Here is an 18,566-nt window from a genome sequence, read left to right as displayed (position 1 = left end):
CAATGGTTATAGGTGTGAATTCTATCCAAAGTGAGCTCAAATGATTTTAAACTATTATGTTTTGGTACTTAACCACTGAGCCACATTTCCAGCTGTTTTTTTTTTATTTTATTTTATTATTTTTTAAATTTTGAGACAGGGTCTCTCTAAGTTTCTAGTGCCTTGCTAAGATGCTGAGGATGGTCTTGAACTTGAGATTATCCTGACCCAGTCTCCTGAGTTTCTGGGATTATATTCATGCATGACCATGCCCAGCCCTAGAGTGTTATATTCTGAAATGAACGCAAGTACAGGGATGTGTGTGTAGTAGAAGCCAAAAACATTATTACTTAGAGTTCTTTGAGTTAACTTCTGTGTTTATTTTGAGTTAAGTAGTAGAAAAAAGTATTATTAAAATTAATAAAATGGGGGAGCATGAGATGAGTGGAGGAACTTTGAGCAAAGGGGAGGGAGGAAAGGGGGGGTTTATGGGGTTATGAAAGATGGTAGAATGAGAAGAATATCATTATCCTAAGTACATATGATTGTACGAATGGTGTGACCCTACTTCCTGTACAACCAGAGAAGTGAAAAATTGTGCTCCATTTGTGTACAATGAATTGAAGATCACTCTGATATTATGTATAACTGAATAGAACAAATTTTTTAAAAAAGTAATAAAATATCTTTTCAAATCTCAATAGTAATCATTGCAATAATTTTGAGCTTAAATCATTGGTTCTCATCTAAGGTCAATTTTGCCTGTCAGGGGACATTTAGTAATGTCTAAAGACAGTTTGAGTTGTCACAACTGGGTAGGGGTGCATACGGTGGGTAGTGGCCAGGGATGCGGGTAAACATTTTACAATACTCAGGACAGTCCTCCTGTACAACAAAGAATGACCCAGTCCAAAATGTCAAGAGCATTGAAACTGAGAAACTTTAACTTAGAGTGACCAAGTTACCTCCCCCCACCCCTGATTACTATTTTATTCCTGATTTCGTTTAAAATGCAAGTGTATAGTGATAATAAAAGCAGAATGACTTATTATTTTATTATGGGTGTGTAAATTTTCTACAATGTACCCCCTTATTTTCTGTGCTCTCACTGTGCAACTTGGGGAACATGCCAAATAAACTAAAAGTCGTAATCTATATATCAAAAGTCATAAAGAGATATTTATATATGTGTATGTGTGTATTTATTTTTGTGGTAAGGGGGATTGAACACAGTGGTATTCATAGGCTTTACCAAGTATTCAATGCCATTAACAGGAATGGACTTTTGAAGCTTCTGAGAAAAAATTGGCAGCTCTTAAAATTGTCCCAATATGCTAGGGTTAATCTGTGATGACATGTGTCATTCCTGAGTGCTGTGGGATTTGGCTGGCCCCAAATGGTAGGAATTCATCTGGTTGATGCAAGTATTGGCAAGAAACATTCCAACTAATTGTTTATATGAAGTATATGTACAAAGAAATAGAAAACAGAAAACATCAAAGATAAAAATAGTCAATCAGACAGAGGGGACAGATATGAATTTTATTAATTGGTTTACTTCTTGTCCTGTTTTTGCATCATTTTGCATTAAATGAATCAGCCAAGACTTCCTGTGAAAGGTTTGCCCCAAGGTATACTAACTATGGTAAATCAAAGACAAACAGATGACCTCTTATCTCATAAATTCATATACAATGGAAAAATTAATCCTGTGCAGATAGCACACTTGTTCTTGTCTCTGTCTTTCTTTATTCTCTTTCCCTTTCTTGAATACCGGGTTCACCTTTCTACTGGAGAAAGAATCAAATGCAGTATTTTCCTCAAGTCCTAGTTCAAATTGAATTTTTGTTCTTTAACTTTCATTTCCTTGTTTTTAATTTGTTCTTACTTTGATTTAAAAAACTAACATCTCCCTCTCCTGTTTTCTAATGAGAGCATTGTCTTCTCTTGATCACAGTGATTGGTTCACAGATAATAACATGACCCAAGGAGAACAATTTAGAAACAGATGCTCTTTTCTCACTGGGGTTGCTGAATGAAAGGGATAAAAAACCTAGAGCTTCTGGTAGCTATCTTGCTACTAGGAGGAGAGCACCTTCCCAAGAATAGAGCCAATACAGAGGAAAAGTAGAGCTAACAGATGGAGAGAGAGGGGGGAAAAAGGAGAAAAAGGGGATTTCTTTGTTTGATTCTCTGTATGCACCTGTCTAAAGTCCACACTTGAACTTTCCAGTTACATAAGTTAATAAATCCCCCTTTTTGATGAAGCCAGTTTTTATTATTTTCTGTCACTTATAACATAATAAATTTTATGACTTATATCACTTTCTTCCCAAAGACTTCCTTGACCATTTTACTTCATGATATTCTTTCTCAACTTTAATTTTCATAGGATTTATAAATTTATGGTATATATTCTAGCACTTGATTATATACTGTATTATACTGTTCTCTGCTCATTAAATTTATGTGAATACAGTCTTCCCAATTATACTTTAATAATACAAATATATTCATTGTTTATAAATCAGTTTTACATTCAACATTTCATTTAATTTATAAACTTATGGAGAGAAGATATTTTGTCTTACATTTCTTTTGGATTTTCCATATTACTTAGCATAGGACAGTCACATAATGAGTACTTAATAAATAGTGGATTTATTAAAATTTCCATTCATAGTTATAATTCTTTTTCTGAGCATTTGAGAAACTTTCAATTCAATAAGATACAACAGCATATAAATGCCTAGAGATAGTAATCTTAAAGTGTACAAAAATAAAGAAACATTTATCATGAGCCAATTTGCAGAAATAAAGCAAGGCCAATTCACTAGAGAGATCTTTGTGAAATCAGAAACCCTGTCATATTTATCTTTACACACAACAACATCTAGTGTAGTACAGGGCAAATAATAAATAGTACAAATTTATTTAAAAAATGAATGATGGCATTGTTTATAAGATGCCTTTTTAAAAAATATTTTGTTTTAGTTGTAGTTGGATACAATACCTTTATGTGGTGCTGAGGATCGAATCCAGTGCCCCACATGTGCTAGGCGAGCACTCTACCACTGAGCCACAACCCCAGCCCCATAAGATGCCTTTTTAAAAATTTATATATGACAGCGGAATGCCTTACAATTCTTATTACAAATATAGAGCACAATTTTTCATATCTCTGGTTGTATACATAGTATATTCACACCAACTCATGCCTTCAGACCTGTACTTTGGATAATAATGATGATCACATTCCACTATCATTAATAACCCCATGCCCCCTCTGTTCCCCTCCAACCCCTGTGCATTATGTAGAGTTCGTCTCTTCCTCCCATGCTCCCTCTCCCTATCCCACTATGAATCAGCTTTCTTATATTAAAGAAAACATATGGCATTTGGATTTTGGGGATTGGGTAACTTCACTTAGCATTATCTTCTCTAACTCCGTCCATTTATCTTCAAATGCCATGATTTTATTCTCTTTTATTGCTGAGTAATATTCCAGAATATGCCATATTTTTTTAATCCATTCATCTATTGAAGGGCACCTAGGTTGATTCCACAGTTTAGTTATTGTGAATTGTGTTGTTATAAACATTGATATGGCTGTGTCCATGTACTATGCTGTTTTTAAGTCCTTTTTTGATGGTGAAAAAGTTATATTAATTTTTGCAGTCCAATATTGTAGCCACATGTGACTCTTGAACACTTCAAATGTTGCTAGAGTAACTGAATGCTTATTTAATTTAATTTTAATTTAAAATAGCCACATGTAACCAGTGGCTACTGTGCTTTGTAATGTGGTTTATAAGCATGAAGAAGCAGCCTATACAACACAAGTAAGAATCTCCTTGGAAATAAATATTTAAGAGCTATCTTAGACTTTATTGTCTTTTTTGGGAAAAAATGAGATTTATAATAAGAGTCAAAACAATAGTTATATATTCTTCTCATAAAGCCAAGTTCACATATTGTCTCCTTTGGGAAGCCTGCCTTGACTCTAATTCTCACCCCACCTTCACTCCATCCAGGTCAGATATAATAAGTTAACAATTCTTTCTAATGGTACTTTGTTTATGTTATTGTAATCAAGTTTGCTATGCTATATTATAACCAATTTTTATTTATGTTTAACTAATAAGCTAGGTTTTATAAGCTATATTTATTGTGTTTTGAGGGAACAGATCATGTCTTACTCTTCTTCATTCATTCAAAATTACTTATTAAGTTCATACCATGTCAGAAGTAATAGTCTCAATTTCTATTGGTGAAACCACCCAGACTGTGGTATATTATTATGACAGTCTAAGTAGATTCACTCACTACAAACTAACAAGATGTTATACAACTTACATTGTAAACTCTGAAGTGATAGGACCCTAAGGTGACCCTTAAGCTGAGGCCTGAAAATGTTTAGGAATGAGCTAATGAGGGAGAATTGAGTAGGAAAAGAACTAGAATATTTTAAGTGAATGAAACTATATGAAGCTCCCAAGGAAGTAAAAGAAATTTAGTATGTCTGCAACCTAAGTGTGGAATGGTGCAGAATAAAGATGGTGATTACATAGGACTATGGAAACCAAGGTAAGATATTGAGACTATTTTGGAGCCATCATAATGAAGCCATTTGAAGAATTTTAAGCAGCAGAGTGGGACAACTAACTAAGTTTTAGTTTTAGAAGGTTCATTTTGTTTGCAGAGTGGAGACAAGATTGGAGGAAAGCCATCCTGAAGGCAGAGAACACTTTAGAAGGTTTATAGTTTTTCAGATGAAAGATGATAATGACTTGGATCAGTGTTCTTATATCTTCAAGGCCTAGTGTGATACCCAACATATAATAGGTGCTCAAAAGATATTTGAAGTGAAGTAATTTGAACAGACATATGAAGGTCAATATTTTTCATTTGGATGACAAAAGTAAAATTAGAGCTACAAAAAGAAGCAACATTTTTCAGAATTGACATACTGCCAATAGATAGATGAAGATCATGCTTCAGATGGAAAAAATGAAGAAGAATTTGGGGTCTCACAGTAATATGTTTGGTCATATCCATATCAAAAGAAAACAATTTATGACAATAACATCATTTTAGAAAATGAATAAGGTTAGCAGTACAGTGATAAACGAGAAAGACATAATATCCAACCACTGTATTTGGGGTCTAAACAAAGTTTTTCACATTAACTGAAATCACATAAAATTCTGATTTATAGTCCATATTTTAGGAGTTATAGGTGTAAGTTTTAATAAGACCAAGAATTCTGAGGATTAGCCTATAATATTTGTTAAATTTCATTTTTCCCTCTAAAGTAAGCTCTGATGATAATAGTAGGAGGATTAAGTTGGTTAGAAACCATATCAGAAAAGATCAAAAGCTGTGAGATTATTGAAATTACCTGCTAAATGAAGAAACCAGTTTCAAGAACTCAACGAATTTGGGGATTTGCCATTTTTTAAGGAATAGCTTAGGTTTTTATCTTGTCCATAGTCAAAAAGGTTGGCCAAATGACTTCTTTTTCTTTAGTAGTGGAGATTAAACCCAGGTGCACTTTACCACTGAGACATATCTCCAGCCCTTTTATTTATTTATTTTTTTTATTTCGAGACAAGGTCTTATTAAATTGCTTAGGATCTTGCTAAGTTGCTGAGGCTGGCCTCAAATTTGCCATGCTTCCGCCCCAGCCTCCCTAGTTGCAGGGATTATAGGAGTGTACCACCATGCTGGGCTCCAAATGATTTCTTTAGTTATCTTTCATCTTCATTTAATTTGTCTTCTTGTCCTCTTGAATGTTCCCTACACTTTTAATAGGTCTCCTTTATTAAACATCCATTTATGCCATTCATCTGTACCTTCTAAAGTTTCTCTTTTAACTTTTAATTCTTTCTACTGGATGTCTGTAATACTGTTCTATCCCCAATTAATTAGGCTGTTTTTTCACAATCAGTCAAAAGATTCTGAAAATTCTACCCCCTCCAGGAATCTACCATGACTTAGTTTTCAAAATGTCACTTTTGGACTTGTTAAGTTATTCTTTCCATTTTTATATGTCCTTAATATGTGTTTACATCATTCCATTTAAAGTATAAATTTCTATGGAACAAAAGCTATATGAATTTATTTTGCCTGGGATTGAACCTGAGAAACATCCCCATGAATAAAACATATGAATGACATATTGATAGGGTGTGTATGTGTGTGTGTGTGTGTGTGTGTGTGTGTGTGTGATTTTAAAAGCTTGAAAATATTTATCCTTCCTTTTAGATTCTACCTGATCCAGACTCAAACTTCTACAATTAATGGTTGAGTATCAAAGATCCTGAAAACATTTCTTTTGATTTTAGGATGACTTCAGGGAATATCAGAGTTGGCTTGGCTTCTTATTGTGATCATTAACAAATTGCATGATTTGATGTAACCAAAATTCTTAGACCAAAATGGAAAAAACCAAAACACCAGAGACAACACTCTGTCATTACATATCTACTTTCAGTTCAAATTAGCATGCATTCCATTTTCATTACAACAGATAGAAGTGGAAACAATGGGTCTCTCTTAGCCACAAATCAATATATAAACCCTGATCAATGGATGTGAAGCATCTATGGATATTTGAAATAGTTTTATGCATTCTGGCAGAATCTATAGCAGGAAGCAATCCATTAGGTTTTGAAAAGTGGAAAGCCAATAAAAGGTAGGCTACGTGTCAACTTCTTACATCCTTCATACTTCTGCTATGAGAAGTAGTTTTTGTGCCTCCTACTTTCAGTTATCAAAATGTGGATAAACTGAATTATTCATATATAATAAAAATATCTGAACTCTATCTATCTACCTTCATTTTATCTCTTCCATGTATTGTCTAAGGTAATATTGAAAAGTATCTTTGGTTCATTTTCCTACCACCTAAAAATGAAAATACTAATATTGATCCAGGAATATTATGATGATAAATCATTTGAAATCTGAAAATATGAAAAGCCTATCAATCATTGCCATTCCTCCACTTTCTATCCTTTCTCAAAAAGCAGAAGCTAGAAGTGCAACTAAACATTGCTTGATGGGTGAAGCAGCTTCTTTTCATACAGTAGACTCTCTGAAATCTTGCTTTCCACATTAGAAGGCTTCCGTATGAGGCCATGATTAGTCACAGGCTGTAGCTGTCACACTTTATCATATTATAGCCAAATGAGATATCATAGCATAACATGAATTGCTGACAAAATTTTGAGTCTGTTCCTAACCTATGACCAAGATTTATGGCTAGCATGACTACAAATCACAAGGTGACTTGTTCACTAGGAAATTTCTACTGAAATATTATTGGGCCATAGATGGTCTGTGAAACAAAAAGCCTTGTAATTATGTACTCGCCAAGGATGAGTAACGATTTGTGCCAAGTGAAACAAACAGCACACTCATGGAAAATTACTTGCCTTACTTTTTAAGGCTATCTTGTCATATTTACTATTTAAAAGAAAGGATTAAGATCTTTGATTGTTAACCAGGTCCTAGAAATATAGTGTAGAGGCATCACTTTTAGGCTCGTGTCATAGGTCTTTAGAGGTTTGTAAATACTATATTCCCTTTGGAAGACTTTCCTCTTTGAACTCATTGTGCTACTAAGTTTGTCTGAGAAGTGTATCCTTAAGGAATTTGAACTTATTACTGGAGAAGGGAAAACATGTCAAAATTTGTTACTTAGAATGTTAAATAATTCCTCTGGCTAAGACTGATTCTTAAATATAGTGTTGAAGTATAGACATGGACCAATAAGGCCTGGTGGGTTAAAATGTGATTATTTCAGTGGAGTGGGAGACATGGGTTCCAGTACAAAGTCAAGCTGGAAGAAGAATGCAGAAAGTTAAGAAGAGGTTGTGAAAGATTTGTGCGTGGAGAAATTGAGTCAATTGTTACACTGGGAATGCAGAGGAAAAGAACAGATGATATTAAAACTCAACATTCAGAAGAATTATTTTAGTTCTACATTATCCTGTAATTATTACAGCTCTGCAGGTCTCTACTTGTTCTGCAGTATCCTACATTTTTGCTGAATGGTTTAGCACATCTGCAGTAAGAAAATGTGTAAAAAGGAAAAACCTCAATGAATTTAATAATCTATGGTTGCCTTGACTGCCTTAGGAGAGGATTCTAAAAATATATAAATTATTTCAGGGTCACTAAAACTGCTACCAAAGACTGTAGCTATGGGTTAGTGTAATAAAGGTTGATGCTGGCCCCAGAATGATACTACACCCCCTATGTAGAAAAATATGAAAATGGAACTTTGCAGTTCCTGCAGCATACATATATTCATAAAATGCTTAGAGAGCAGAATATCTAGAGATTGGAGGAAGTTAGACCCTGGTGAGCAAAACTCAGTGAAAAATATATTTTGTGGGGGCAATGGGATTCCCCTTTTGTACAATTTTACCTTGAATTTGAATACCCCTACATTACAAATGTTTGAAGTAAATATGAACAGGTATTGCAAACAGATCTTCTAACCTATATTCTTTTTCTTTTAGGTAGTAGGTAGGATATTTGAAAGAGAAACGGGAGGGGCTAGGGATATAGCTCAGTTAGTAGAGCACTTGCTTAGCATGTGTGAGGCACTGGGTTTGATTCCCAGCACCACATGAAAATAAATAAATAAAATAAAGACATTGTGTCCATCTACACCTAAAAATATTTTAAAAAGAGAGAAATGGGAAATTCAAACTTTAGTGTTCATAGGGAAGAATCCTTGGTACTATTTAGAACCACTTAGAAAAAAAATGTGCATAGAATCCCTAAGTAGTCGTTCTGCTGGTCAGATTTTTTTTTTTTTAAATCCAAACCATAGCATATTGTAGAAAATCACAATCCATTGAAGGTTCTATCTTTGAAATCCAGAATCAGCATTTTGAATTTAACAGTGCAATTTAATCTATTTATACATGCCAGATTATATAGGAATGAATTATGTGGTCTGCTCAATTTGTTCTGGGCTGCCTGTATGGCAGATTGGTGTGGCAGAGTCTTTGAGCTCTGAATCTTGCTCTTCATAGAACTGTCTTAGTGAATTAGGAAAAGCCAGTCTTTTTGGTCCTGTTTTAGTTTAAAATGCACATCTCAATATTACCACAGAAAAAAACATGCATTGTTTCAATAAAGAATGAATAAAGGGCTTTAATGCTTTGGATATTTCTTAGAAATATACCTGAGCATTCATCCTGTAAAACTTCTTTCTGTCTCTACCCTCTCATTTTCTAGAAATCAATTTTATGTTTAAATAATATGGGGCCCTCCTGAGGTGAATATTTTGAAGGTGGTAAGCTGGCTACGTTTTAACAACTGCTGTACTCTTCCTTTTCAAGGAAAAAAAGATTTCACACTAACTATAATACAACCTCCAGTTAGCTCTACTGCCAAAGGAGAGGGAGAAATGAGTCCATTGCCTGACCAGCTTTCTGTTGCAGAGGATAGATTTTTATTGAATTGGGATCATTTCAAATTAACAGCAGAGATTTGACATAACCAAATGTGACCAGCTTTTCATTTTCTTGTAAACCCTGTGGAAGTATTTTTATAGGAGAGTGAAACACTTGGATTAACTTGAAAATGTTTTTTAACATTTCTATTATACATATTGTTTCAGTGGTTTAAGTTCAAGGGTAAAATTTCAGTGCTCTCCCTTCCTTTTCCTTACCTTGAAGAGATCTTTAATTTCTCTAACTATGGTCCCATTTTTCATTTAGGTCTCTTAAGGCTGTATGGCTTTGTAATGTAATGGTCATCTTCATATCTTAATAAAACAAAAATTGAATTATATGCACTACTGGGCAAGCATGACATGACTTTTGCTAGCATATGTAAGGTGTGAAAACCTGGGGGAAAATACTATTCAATTTAAGTTCCACTTGAGCACACTGCAGTGCACTGGAAATGAGTTCTGTCTTAATGGCACTGAAAAAGGTAGAGGCAAGGAAAGGTGGAGATCACCGATTTGAACCTAATTAAAAAGACTTGATAAAAATGCTAGAAAGCCAGATGGTAAAGTCAATTTCTTAGTACTGTGCCAGCCCAGGGATGGAATATGTTTAGCAGTTAACATTCTGCAAGGGTAGATTGATAATATCAGCAGTGAAACCAAAAGAATTTTGTTAACACTGTTAGACTTCATTTTAAAACTCTTTCATGCTTCTGTATTGAAGTAGAAACCAAAAATTGTAGTCCCTACTTTAATCAGATTTTAAAACTCTACAAGAACTTCAAGCATTTGATTACTATTGAATATCTCCAACACTAATATGAAAACTAAATACTAACATTATTATAATATAACATCAAATAGAAGAGTAGAAATTCAGCACACTACAGTTATCATTCCTTGGTAAATTGTTCCTCTTTAATTTTAAAAGTCAAACAATTGATTACTTCAAAACAACACTTAAACTAATCCATTTAAAGAAATAGTACTCAAATTTAGGCAACTTTGGTTATTCCCAATACAAACATGTAGAAATTGGAAACTTTCATCTGGTTATACATTACTAGATGGGCCTTTCTTGAATATTTTCATTGCTATGACTATATGCAACATTTCTATATAAAACAAATAAAAATAGTTAAATCAGAAATGTTTCTTGGTCCAGGATTAAGGGAACCATGAGGGGTGACTGAGGCCGTGGTTGCGGTGGGCGCTTTGGTTCCAGAGGGGCACCAGGAGGAGGGTTCAGGCCCTTCGTGCCACATATCCCATTCTATTTCTATTTGTGTGAAATGGCCTTCCCTCCAGTCAAGCCAGCACCTGATGAAACTTCCTTCAGTGAAGCCTTGCTGAAGAGGAATCAGGACCTTGCTCCCAATTCTGCTGAACAGGCCTCAATCCTTTCTCTGGTGACAAAAATAAACAATGTGATCGACAATTTGATTGTGGTTCCTGGGACATTTGAAGTGCAAATTGAAGAAGTCTGACAGGTAGGATCATATAAAAAGGGAACAATGACTACAGGACATAATGTAGCTGACCTGGTGGTAATACTAAAGATTCTGCCAACATTGGAAGCTGTTGCTGCCCTGGAGAACAAAGTTGTGGAAAGTTTAAGAGCACAGGATCCATCTGAAGTTTTGACCATGCTGACCATGAAACTGGTTTTGAAATCAGTTCTTCTGATGCTACAGTGAAGATTCTGATTAGGACAGTGCCACCCAATCTCTGAAAACTGGACCCGGAACTCCACTTGGATATCAAGGTGTTGCAGAGTGCTTTAGCAGCCATCTGACATGCCCGCTGGTTTGAGGAAAATGCTTCTCAGTCCACAGTTAAAGTTCTCATCAGACTGCTGAAGGACTTAAGGATTCGTTTTCCTGGCTTTGAGCCCCTCACACCCTGGGTCCTTGACCTACTTGGGCACTATGCTGTGATGAATAACCCCACCAGACAGCCTTTGGCCCTAAATGTGGCATACAGGCGTTGCTTGCAGATTCTGGCTGCAGGACTGTTTCTTCCAGGATCAGTGGGTATCACTGACCCCTGTGAAAGCAGCAACTTCAGAGTACATACAGTCATGACCCTGGAACAGCAGTATATGGTCTGCTACACAGCTCAGACTCTGGTTCAAATCCTCTCACACGGTGCCTTTAGGAAGATCCTTGGCCTGGAGGGTGATGCCAGCTATCTTGCTTCTGAAATATCTACCTGGGATGGAGTGATAGTGACACCTTCAGAAAAGGCTTACGAGAAGCCACCTGAGAAGAAGGAAGGAGAGGAAGAGGAGGAGAATACAGAAGAACCACCTCAAGGAGAGGAAGAGGAAAGTATGGAACTCAAGAGTGATCTTTCTTCCCTTCAGTCCCATTCCTACTCAAGGGGAAGACCAGATCCTAAGCTATCTGCTACTGGGCTTTGTATGGTGCATTTCTGTGGAATAGAGGAAACATCAGGAAAGAAACTCTATAGAAAGATCTGTCATTCCATTGGTTTTGATACTGTCCTAGCAGCCCAAAATCTCCTGTTTATAAATCTATGCCATCCATCTATAATGAAGCAGGATAACAACATTTCTTCCTTATATTCCCAAATCCCAACTCCTAAACATCCCACTCAACCATTACTCTGTTGTTGAAATGTGAACTATTAGGTGTTTGGACATTTTTCTTTCTTTCTTTCTTTCTTTTTTAAAGAGAGAGTGAGAGAGAGGGGGACAGAGAGAGAGAGAATTTTAACATTTATTTATTCTTAGTTCTCGGCGGACACAACATCTTCGTTGGTATGTGGTGCTGAGGATCGAACCCGGGCCGCACGCATGCCAGGCGAGCGCGCTACCGCTGAGCCACATCGCCAGCCCCAGGACATTTTTTTTTCTAAGAAAAACGATTAAAGTACTTCCTAGTAGGAAAAAAAAAATGTTTCTTTCCTCATCCAATTTTCTGTCATCAATATAGTGTTGGAATGAAGATGAGTGTTTATCCATATGTATTGAGTGCTATTAAAAAATAAATGAAATTAGGTATTGAGTGAGCTACATTTTGAAATACTTTATTATTTAAAATTGGAGGAGGGCTTTAATAGTATCATGTGTCTATCCAAGGACAAAGGGAGAATAGAGAGGAAAGGGTGAGCAAAATTCAAGACTGTTTTTGGTGCCTAACTTTGTCACCAGAAATTAACTTTTGGAGCACTGATTCATAGCCTTGATGTTCTTCAGTCCATTTGTTCCTCTGTAAGGTAACCAAATAATTTATAGGTAACCAAGGCAACAAGTGCCAGGACAGAGTAAATAGATCTGCCTTTTCCCAGCTAACAACAAATAGTAATGCCTTGGATTTATAGTCTTCCTTTTCCAAAGAACTCAGGGGGAAGACATTTTGCTGCCTAATTCATCTCAAATAGTGAAGAAGCTTTTTTTTTTTTTTATATAGTGAAGAAGCTTTAACAAGAAGTTTCGGTGGTGTCAGGGACACAGCTAATGAGGTTTGTTGAATCCCAGTTTTTATAAAGTAGGACGTTAGCTCTCTGCCTCAAAACAGGATTCACTAAGTACCACAATCCCTGATATCTTTCATAAATCCTTCTCAGGACCATCTGTTTCATGGGCTATCGTCAAGTATCATATTTGTCACCCTACCTTTCCCAGGACCACATGAACCACCAAACAAATAACCTATCTAAGCTAGTCTACACCTGAGGCATACAAATAGCAGAGTAAAATTTTTGTCAGGATGTTCTTCATTACTATTGGGATAATGGGCCTTGCTCTTTTTGTAGGGAGTCACCATCTTGGCTAAAACATTGCTTCCTTGCCTCATTTGATTTTCTACTAGATATGTCTGGCTCTGTCTTCCAAAAAGTTTTTCTGTTTACCCTGGATTCTATTCTAGTCTAGTCTGTTGTGGTCAGAGAATATTTTATGTATGATTTAAATTATTTTATAGATGCACTGATATCTGTTTAGTGGTTGTGCATATACTGTGTCTTGGTGAGAATACCATGTTTATGTGAAAAGAATGTAGTACATTGATTGTCATAGTTTCTAAATATCAATGAAGTAAACCTGCTTGATGGTGTTAATCAGATCCTGTGTTTAACCTGATTTTTGTATGGATATTCTGTGAACTACTAAAGAAAGTTTGGTAAAATCTCCTACTATGATTTTGAAATTGTCTACTTCTTCTTTTAATTCTGTTGATTGTCACTTCATGAGTCCCAAAGTTTTATTATTACACATATGTACATTCAGGAGTTTTTCCTGATAAATTGATTCTATTATCATTATCAAATGTTTCTCTTTGATAATCACTCTTGATCTTAAACTTCTAGCTGGTGTTAATAAACTATTGTGACCTTATGTCTACTTTTTGCATAATATATATTTTTCAATTCATTTTTCCCACACATCTAATAATATTTGAAGTATGTATATTATACACAAGAAATAGTTGGGTCTTAAAAGTTGTAGCATTTCTCATTTTGCCTTTTAATGGGAGTGTGTAGTCTAATAGCATTTAATATAATTACTGGTGTGGTTGTCCTTGGATCTACTATTTTACTATTTGATTTTTGTTTGTTCCCTCTTATTTTGATATTGCTATTTTCCCCATGTTGCTGCCTCCTCCTCCTCCTTCTCCTCTTCCTCCTTCTTTTTTGGTACTGGAGATTGGACTCAGAGGTGCTTACCACTGAGATAGACCTCCTTCCTTTTTTATTTTGTGTTTGGAGACACAGTCTCACTAAATTGCTCAGGTTGGTCTCAAACTTGTACTCCTGTATAAGCATCCTAAGTTACTTGAGACTAAAGGTGTGTGCCACTTGCTTTCTTTTAAATTATTTGATGATGTTGATTTTAACTTTTTATGTATATACTTGTATTTTTTCTAGTAGTTATTGTAGGGAATGCAGTGAATATTCTGAAGTTGTTAGTCTTCTAAAGACTAATATAGTACCAATTACATAAAATACTATAATTCTATAATCATACAAGTTCATTTACCATTCCTTCTCACATTTTGTGTAATGCTTGCCACATAGATTACAACTAACTATGTTTTAACTCTGTAAGTAAATGATATAATGTTTGCTTTTAAAAGTTGTATTTGGAGCACTTTGGGAACTGGGAGTTATAGTGCATAAAAGAATAAATTCAAGAACACACCAACCACAAGTCCTTAAAATTGCACTCAGATGACAAAAAAAAAACAAAAAAACAACAACAACAACAAAAAAAACTCCAATCACAAAGATACGCTTATCTTCAGAGGATTGATCCCAAGTTCCTGAGGAATGTGTGTACTGCCAAGAAGCAAATAAGAAGGGTTTAGAAAAGATGTGGATCTACAAGGTCAATGCCCTGAGTGCATATGCCCAGACTGTCTGTAAAGCCCATGGAAGTTAAGCCCAAGATCCCATAGGTGTCAGCTGTAAACTCAATTTGCCTACATTGTTCACCCCAAGCTTGGTAAGCATGCTAGTGTTCTCATTGTCAGGAATCATAGGTTATACCAGCCAAAGTTTAGGCCAAGGTAAAAACTGAAACCCATGTTATGGTTTAGATGTGGTGTCCCCCAAAAGCTCACATGTGAGAAAATGCACAAAGGTTTGGAGAAGAAATGATTGGGTTGAAAGGGTCTTAACCCAATCAATGGATGGGATTAATTGAGTAGTAACTGAAGGCTGGTGGGGTGTGACTGGAGGAAGTTGTTCATTGGGGCGTGTCTATGGGGCATATATTTTGTATTTTTAGAGTTTTTCTCTCTCTGCTTCTTGATCACCATGTGAGCTGCTTCCCTCTGCCACATTCTTCTGCCACGATGTCCTGAGGAATGGAGGCTGCTGTCTGGGGATTGAGACCTCTGAAATAGTGAGCCTTCCCGATAAACTTTTCTTCCTCTACAATTGTTCTGTTCATGTCTTTTAGTAACACTGGTGAAAAAGCTGACTAAAACAACCTAGGTCCACAGGGCAGCTTCAGTTCCAGCTGTAACTCTGTCTTTAGTTCCAGCTTCAACTCAGGCTCAGGCCCAGGCTCCCAATGGTACTCAGGTCTTCATGAAGTCTCCATAGGAGCTGGTATCTTTCTCTACAGTGTGTACAACAACCTTAAGGGAAAAAAAGTGTGTATTTTAAAGAAAATAAGAGAGAAAAAGAACTCTTAATTTCATTAAAATAATTAAATGTTTCTGATTCTCTTTATTCATTCCTAAAGATTGGAGGTGCTTTCTGATATCATATCTTCGCCACCTGAAGAAATTTCTTTGGCATTTCTTGTACTTTGGATCTTCTGGTGATTCACTCTCTTAGTTTTATTTTGTCTGAAAACATGAAATTTATTCAGTGCCACTTGCTTTCTCCAAACTTTGATTTCTCTCTGAAATACAAATGCTTTTAATTTATAGTTTTTAATTTGTCAGAGGATAATTTTTAGAAGCTTATTCATTCATACTGGAAGTAAAGTTCCCATTAACCTGTTTTTCAAAAATATTTAAAACATGGGGAAGTGTTCATGCAGTAATGATAAGTGAAAAAGTATGAAAATGAGCAGAATGCATTCTAGTTTTAGAAACAAAAAGTATGTAGTTATACATTCTTAATGTGTAAAAATGAAAAGGAAATTTGTCCAAGTCTTAATAGGGATTCTTTCCTGGTGGTTGGATTATGGCTGATTTTTATCTTATTCTTTAGAACTTGCTATAAGTTATATTTTAAAGAACAGCACATTTAGTTTTATGATCAGAAAAATAATAAAATTGATTTAAAAAGATGTTGGAAGGCAATGAATGAATAATTAATAAATGAATCAGATAGTCAATAAATCCTTTAGTCGTTCGGCAGAGGAATCAATTGTCTAGATCAGAAGATCAGAATAGCTTTTCGTGGAGGATGTAGGATATGAAATGTTTCTGGAAGGGGAAAGTTTAAATAAGTATTGAGTAAGAAGGAACATTTTAATATCTTTCTCATTATGACATTCTAGTCTTTGAATTTAAGAAGGTACATGGCAAGCCTTTTTCTTTTCATGAGCCATAATGTGAGTTTTTCTCATTGTGTTTCAGCCATTAGCCAGTGCTGTTAGCATGGATGGCAGAAGGATAGGCTATTCATTTAGCCTTCAGCTGTTTTTTTTTTTTTTTTTTTTTTTTTTTTTTTTTTTTTTAATTTCAGGCTTAGTGACTTTACTGGGGAACTAAACAAAAAGAGAATGAAGTAATTGTTGACTTTTACATATCCATTTTTCTTTTATTCTTTTCTTTTTAACTTCCTCCAATATTTTATTTTCCATCTATGGAAATATTCTCAGAGAGATAATTTCATAAAGCTCTTATCAAACTTCATAGGAGAATTCCTGTTTCTCTGATATCATTTTCTCTGCTTTATTATTATTTTTTTAGTTGTAGTTGGACACAATACCTTTATTTAATTTATGTATATGTTATGCTGTGGATTGAACCCAGGGCCTCATACATGATAGGCAAACGTTTTACCACTGAGCCACAACCCCAGCCCCTCTGCTTTAATTTTTTAATATGGAAAATTTTTTCAATACATCAAGTTGGAAAGTTAACTTGAAATTTTAAAATTAATTGCTATTATATATCATGTAGAATTTTAACAAGAAATTCAAAGAGATATTTTTAGAATACAATATGATGATTATTCTTTCTAATTTTAGAAAAAATTTCAAATAGACTCTCCCACTCACTAGAAACCTACAATTATATAAGCAGTTTTTTAGTCTTTGAAACCAACATTTTAGATAAAAGAAGCAAACTATTATAAAATAAATCACATATAAGATATTTAACCACAAATCTAACTTCCAGGATATATTCTGAGTGAACATTGACTGACTACAGTCATTCTATGATATACTCTACAGGGTTGAATGATTCACAGTATGAACAGTTTGAGACCCTGTAAGACCATGAGTCTTCAAAAGAAGATTAAGCCAGGCATGGTGGTAAATGCCCATAATCCCAGCAATTTGGGAGGCTGAGGCAGGAGGATTGCAATTTCAAAGCCAGTCTCAGCAGCTTAGCAAGGCCTAAGGTAACTTAGTCAGACCCTGTCTCAAAGTAAAAAAAAAAAAAAAAAAAAAAAGGTAGGGATGTTTCTCAGTGGTTAAGTGCCCCTGGGTTCGGTCCCTGGTACTTTCCTGCAAAACAAACAAATGAAGACTTAATTATGTTTAGAATATAAGACAAATAAATGGGCTCATATATTTTGAAAAGATTATCTGAAAGTGTGTTGAAATTGAAAATGTTTAATTGCTTTAACATCAGATGAAAATTCTCTTATTCAGAGCACTTGATTTCTTGAACATTTCAGCTGACATTTATTTAATGCTTATACAATTTTGAGAAAAATGATTGTATAATAATACTAGGAAAAATATAAATAAATTATAATAGGGAAAATTATCCCTTTTGTTCATTTTTGTGTCAGTATTCACTGTATTTGTCATTACAGTTAAATTTTCTAATACTGGGTCTGGGGTTGTGCCTCAGTGGTAGAGTTCTCATCTAGCATGTGCGAGGCATTGAGTTCAATCCTCAGCATCACAAAAAAATAAATAAAATAAAGGTATTGTGTCCAACTACAACTAAAAATAAATTTTCGAATACATGCATCCAACAATCATTCCTCCTCAATCAGCAATAATAAATATTAGAACAATAGAGGATTATTAAAGAAATGTCCAGGTTTTAATGAGGATTTAAGAAAGCTTAATCACTGATTATAAAATTCATTTGAGTACCTAGAACAGCAATACTTAACAAAACTTTTTGTGAAGTTGGAAATGCTCTATATCTAAACTATTCTTTATAGTAGTCATGACTCATATGAGGCTGGTGAGCACTTAAGGCTAGTGTGACTTAGGAACTGAATTTTTAATTTTGTTACATTGACTAATTAAATAGCAAACATTTGGCTAGATTTCTATTTAGAATGTAGATCTATGGTTCTAATATATTATTAAAGTTGCTTAGCATCTCATAATTGCAGAGGCTGGCTTTGAACTTGTGATCCTCCTGCCTCAGCCTCCCGAGCAGCTGGGATTACAGGCATGTGCCACCATGCCTGGCCTATTTTTCATTGAAGAAAA

General features: G+C 34.9%; 1 pseudogene across 1 annotated transcript; it reads left to right on the top strand.

The window, feature by feature from the left end:
- Positions 1–10,619: 10,619 nt before the first annotated feature.
- On the top strand, positions 10,620–12,092 carry LOC308639492 (interleukin enhancer-binding factor 2-like; annotated as a pseudogene). The gene has a single exon. The product of its transcript is annotated as an interleukin enhancer-binding factor 2-like (transcript).
- The last annotated feature ends 6,474 nt before the right edge of the window (positions 12,093–18,566 follow it).

Source organism: Spermophilus citellus (assembly GCF_964194105.1).
Source record: "Spermophilus citellus genome assembly, chromosome: X".
NCBI classification, from domain to species: domain Eukaryota; kingdom Metazoa; phylum Chordata; class Mammalia; order Rodentia; family Sciuridae; genus Spermophilus; species Spermophilus citellus.
Note: the sequence above shows the minus strand (reverse complement) of the source record. Positions and strands in the feature narration are given on the sequence as shown.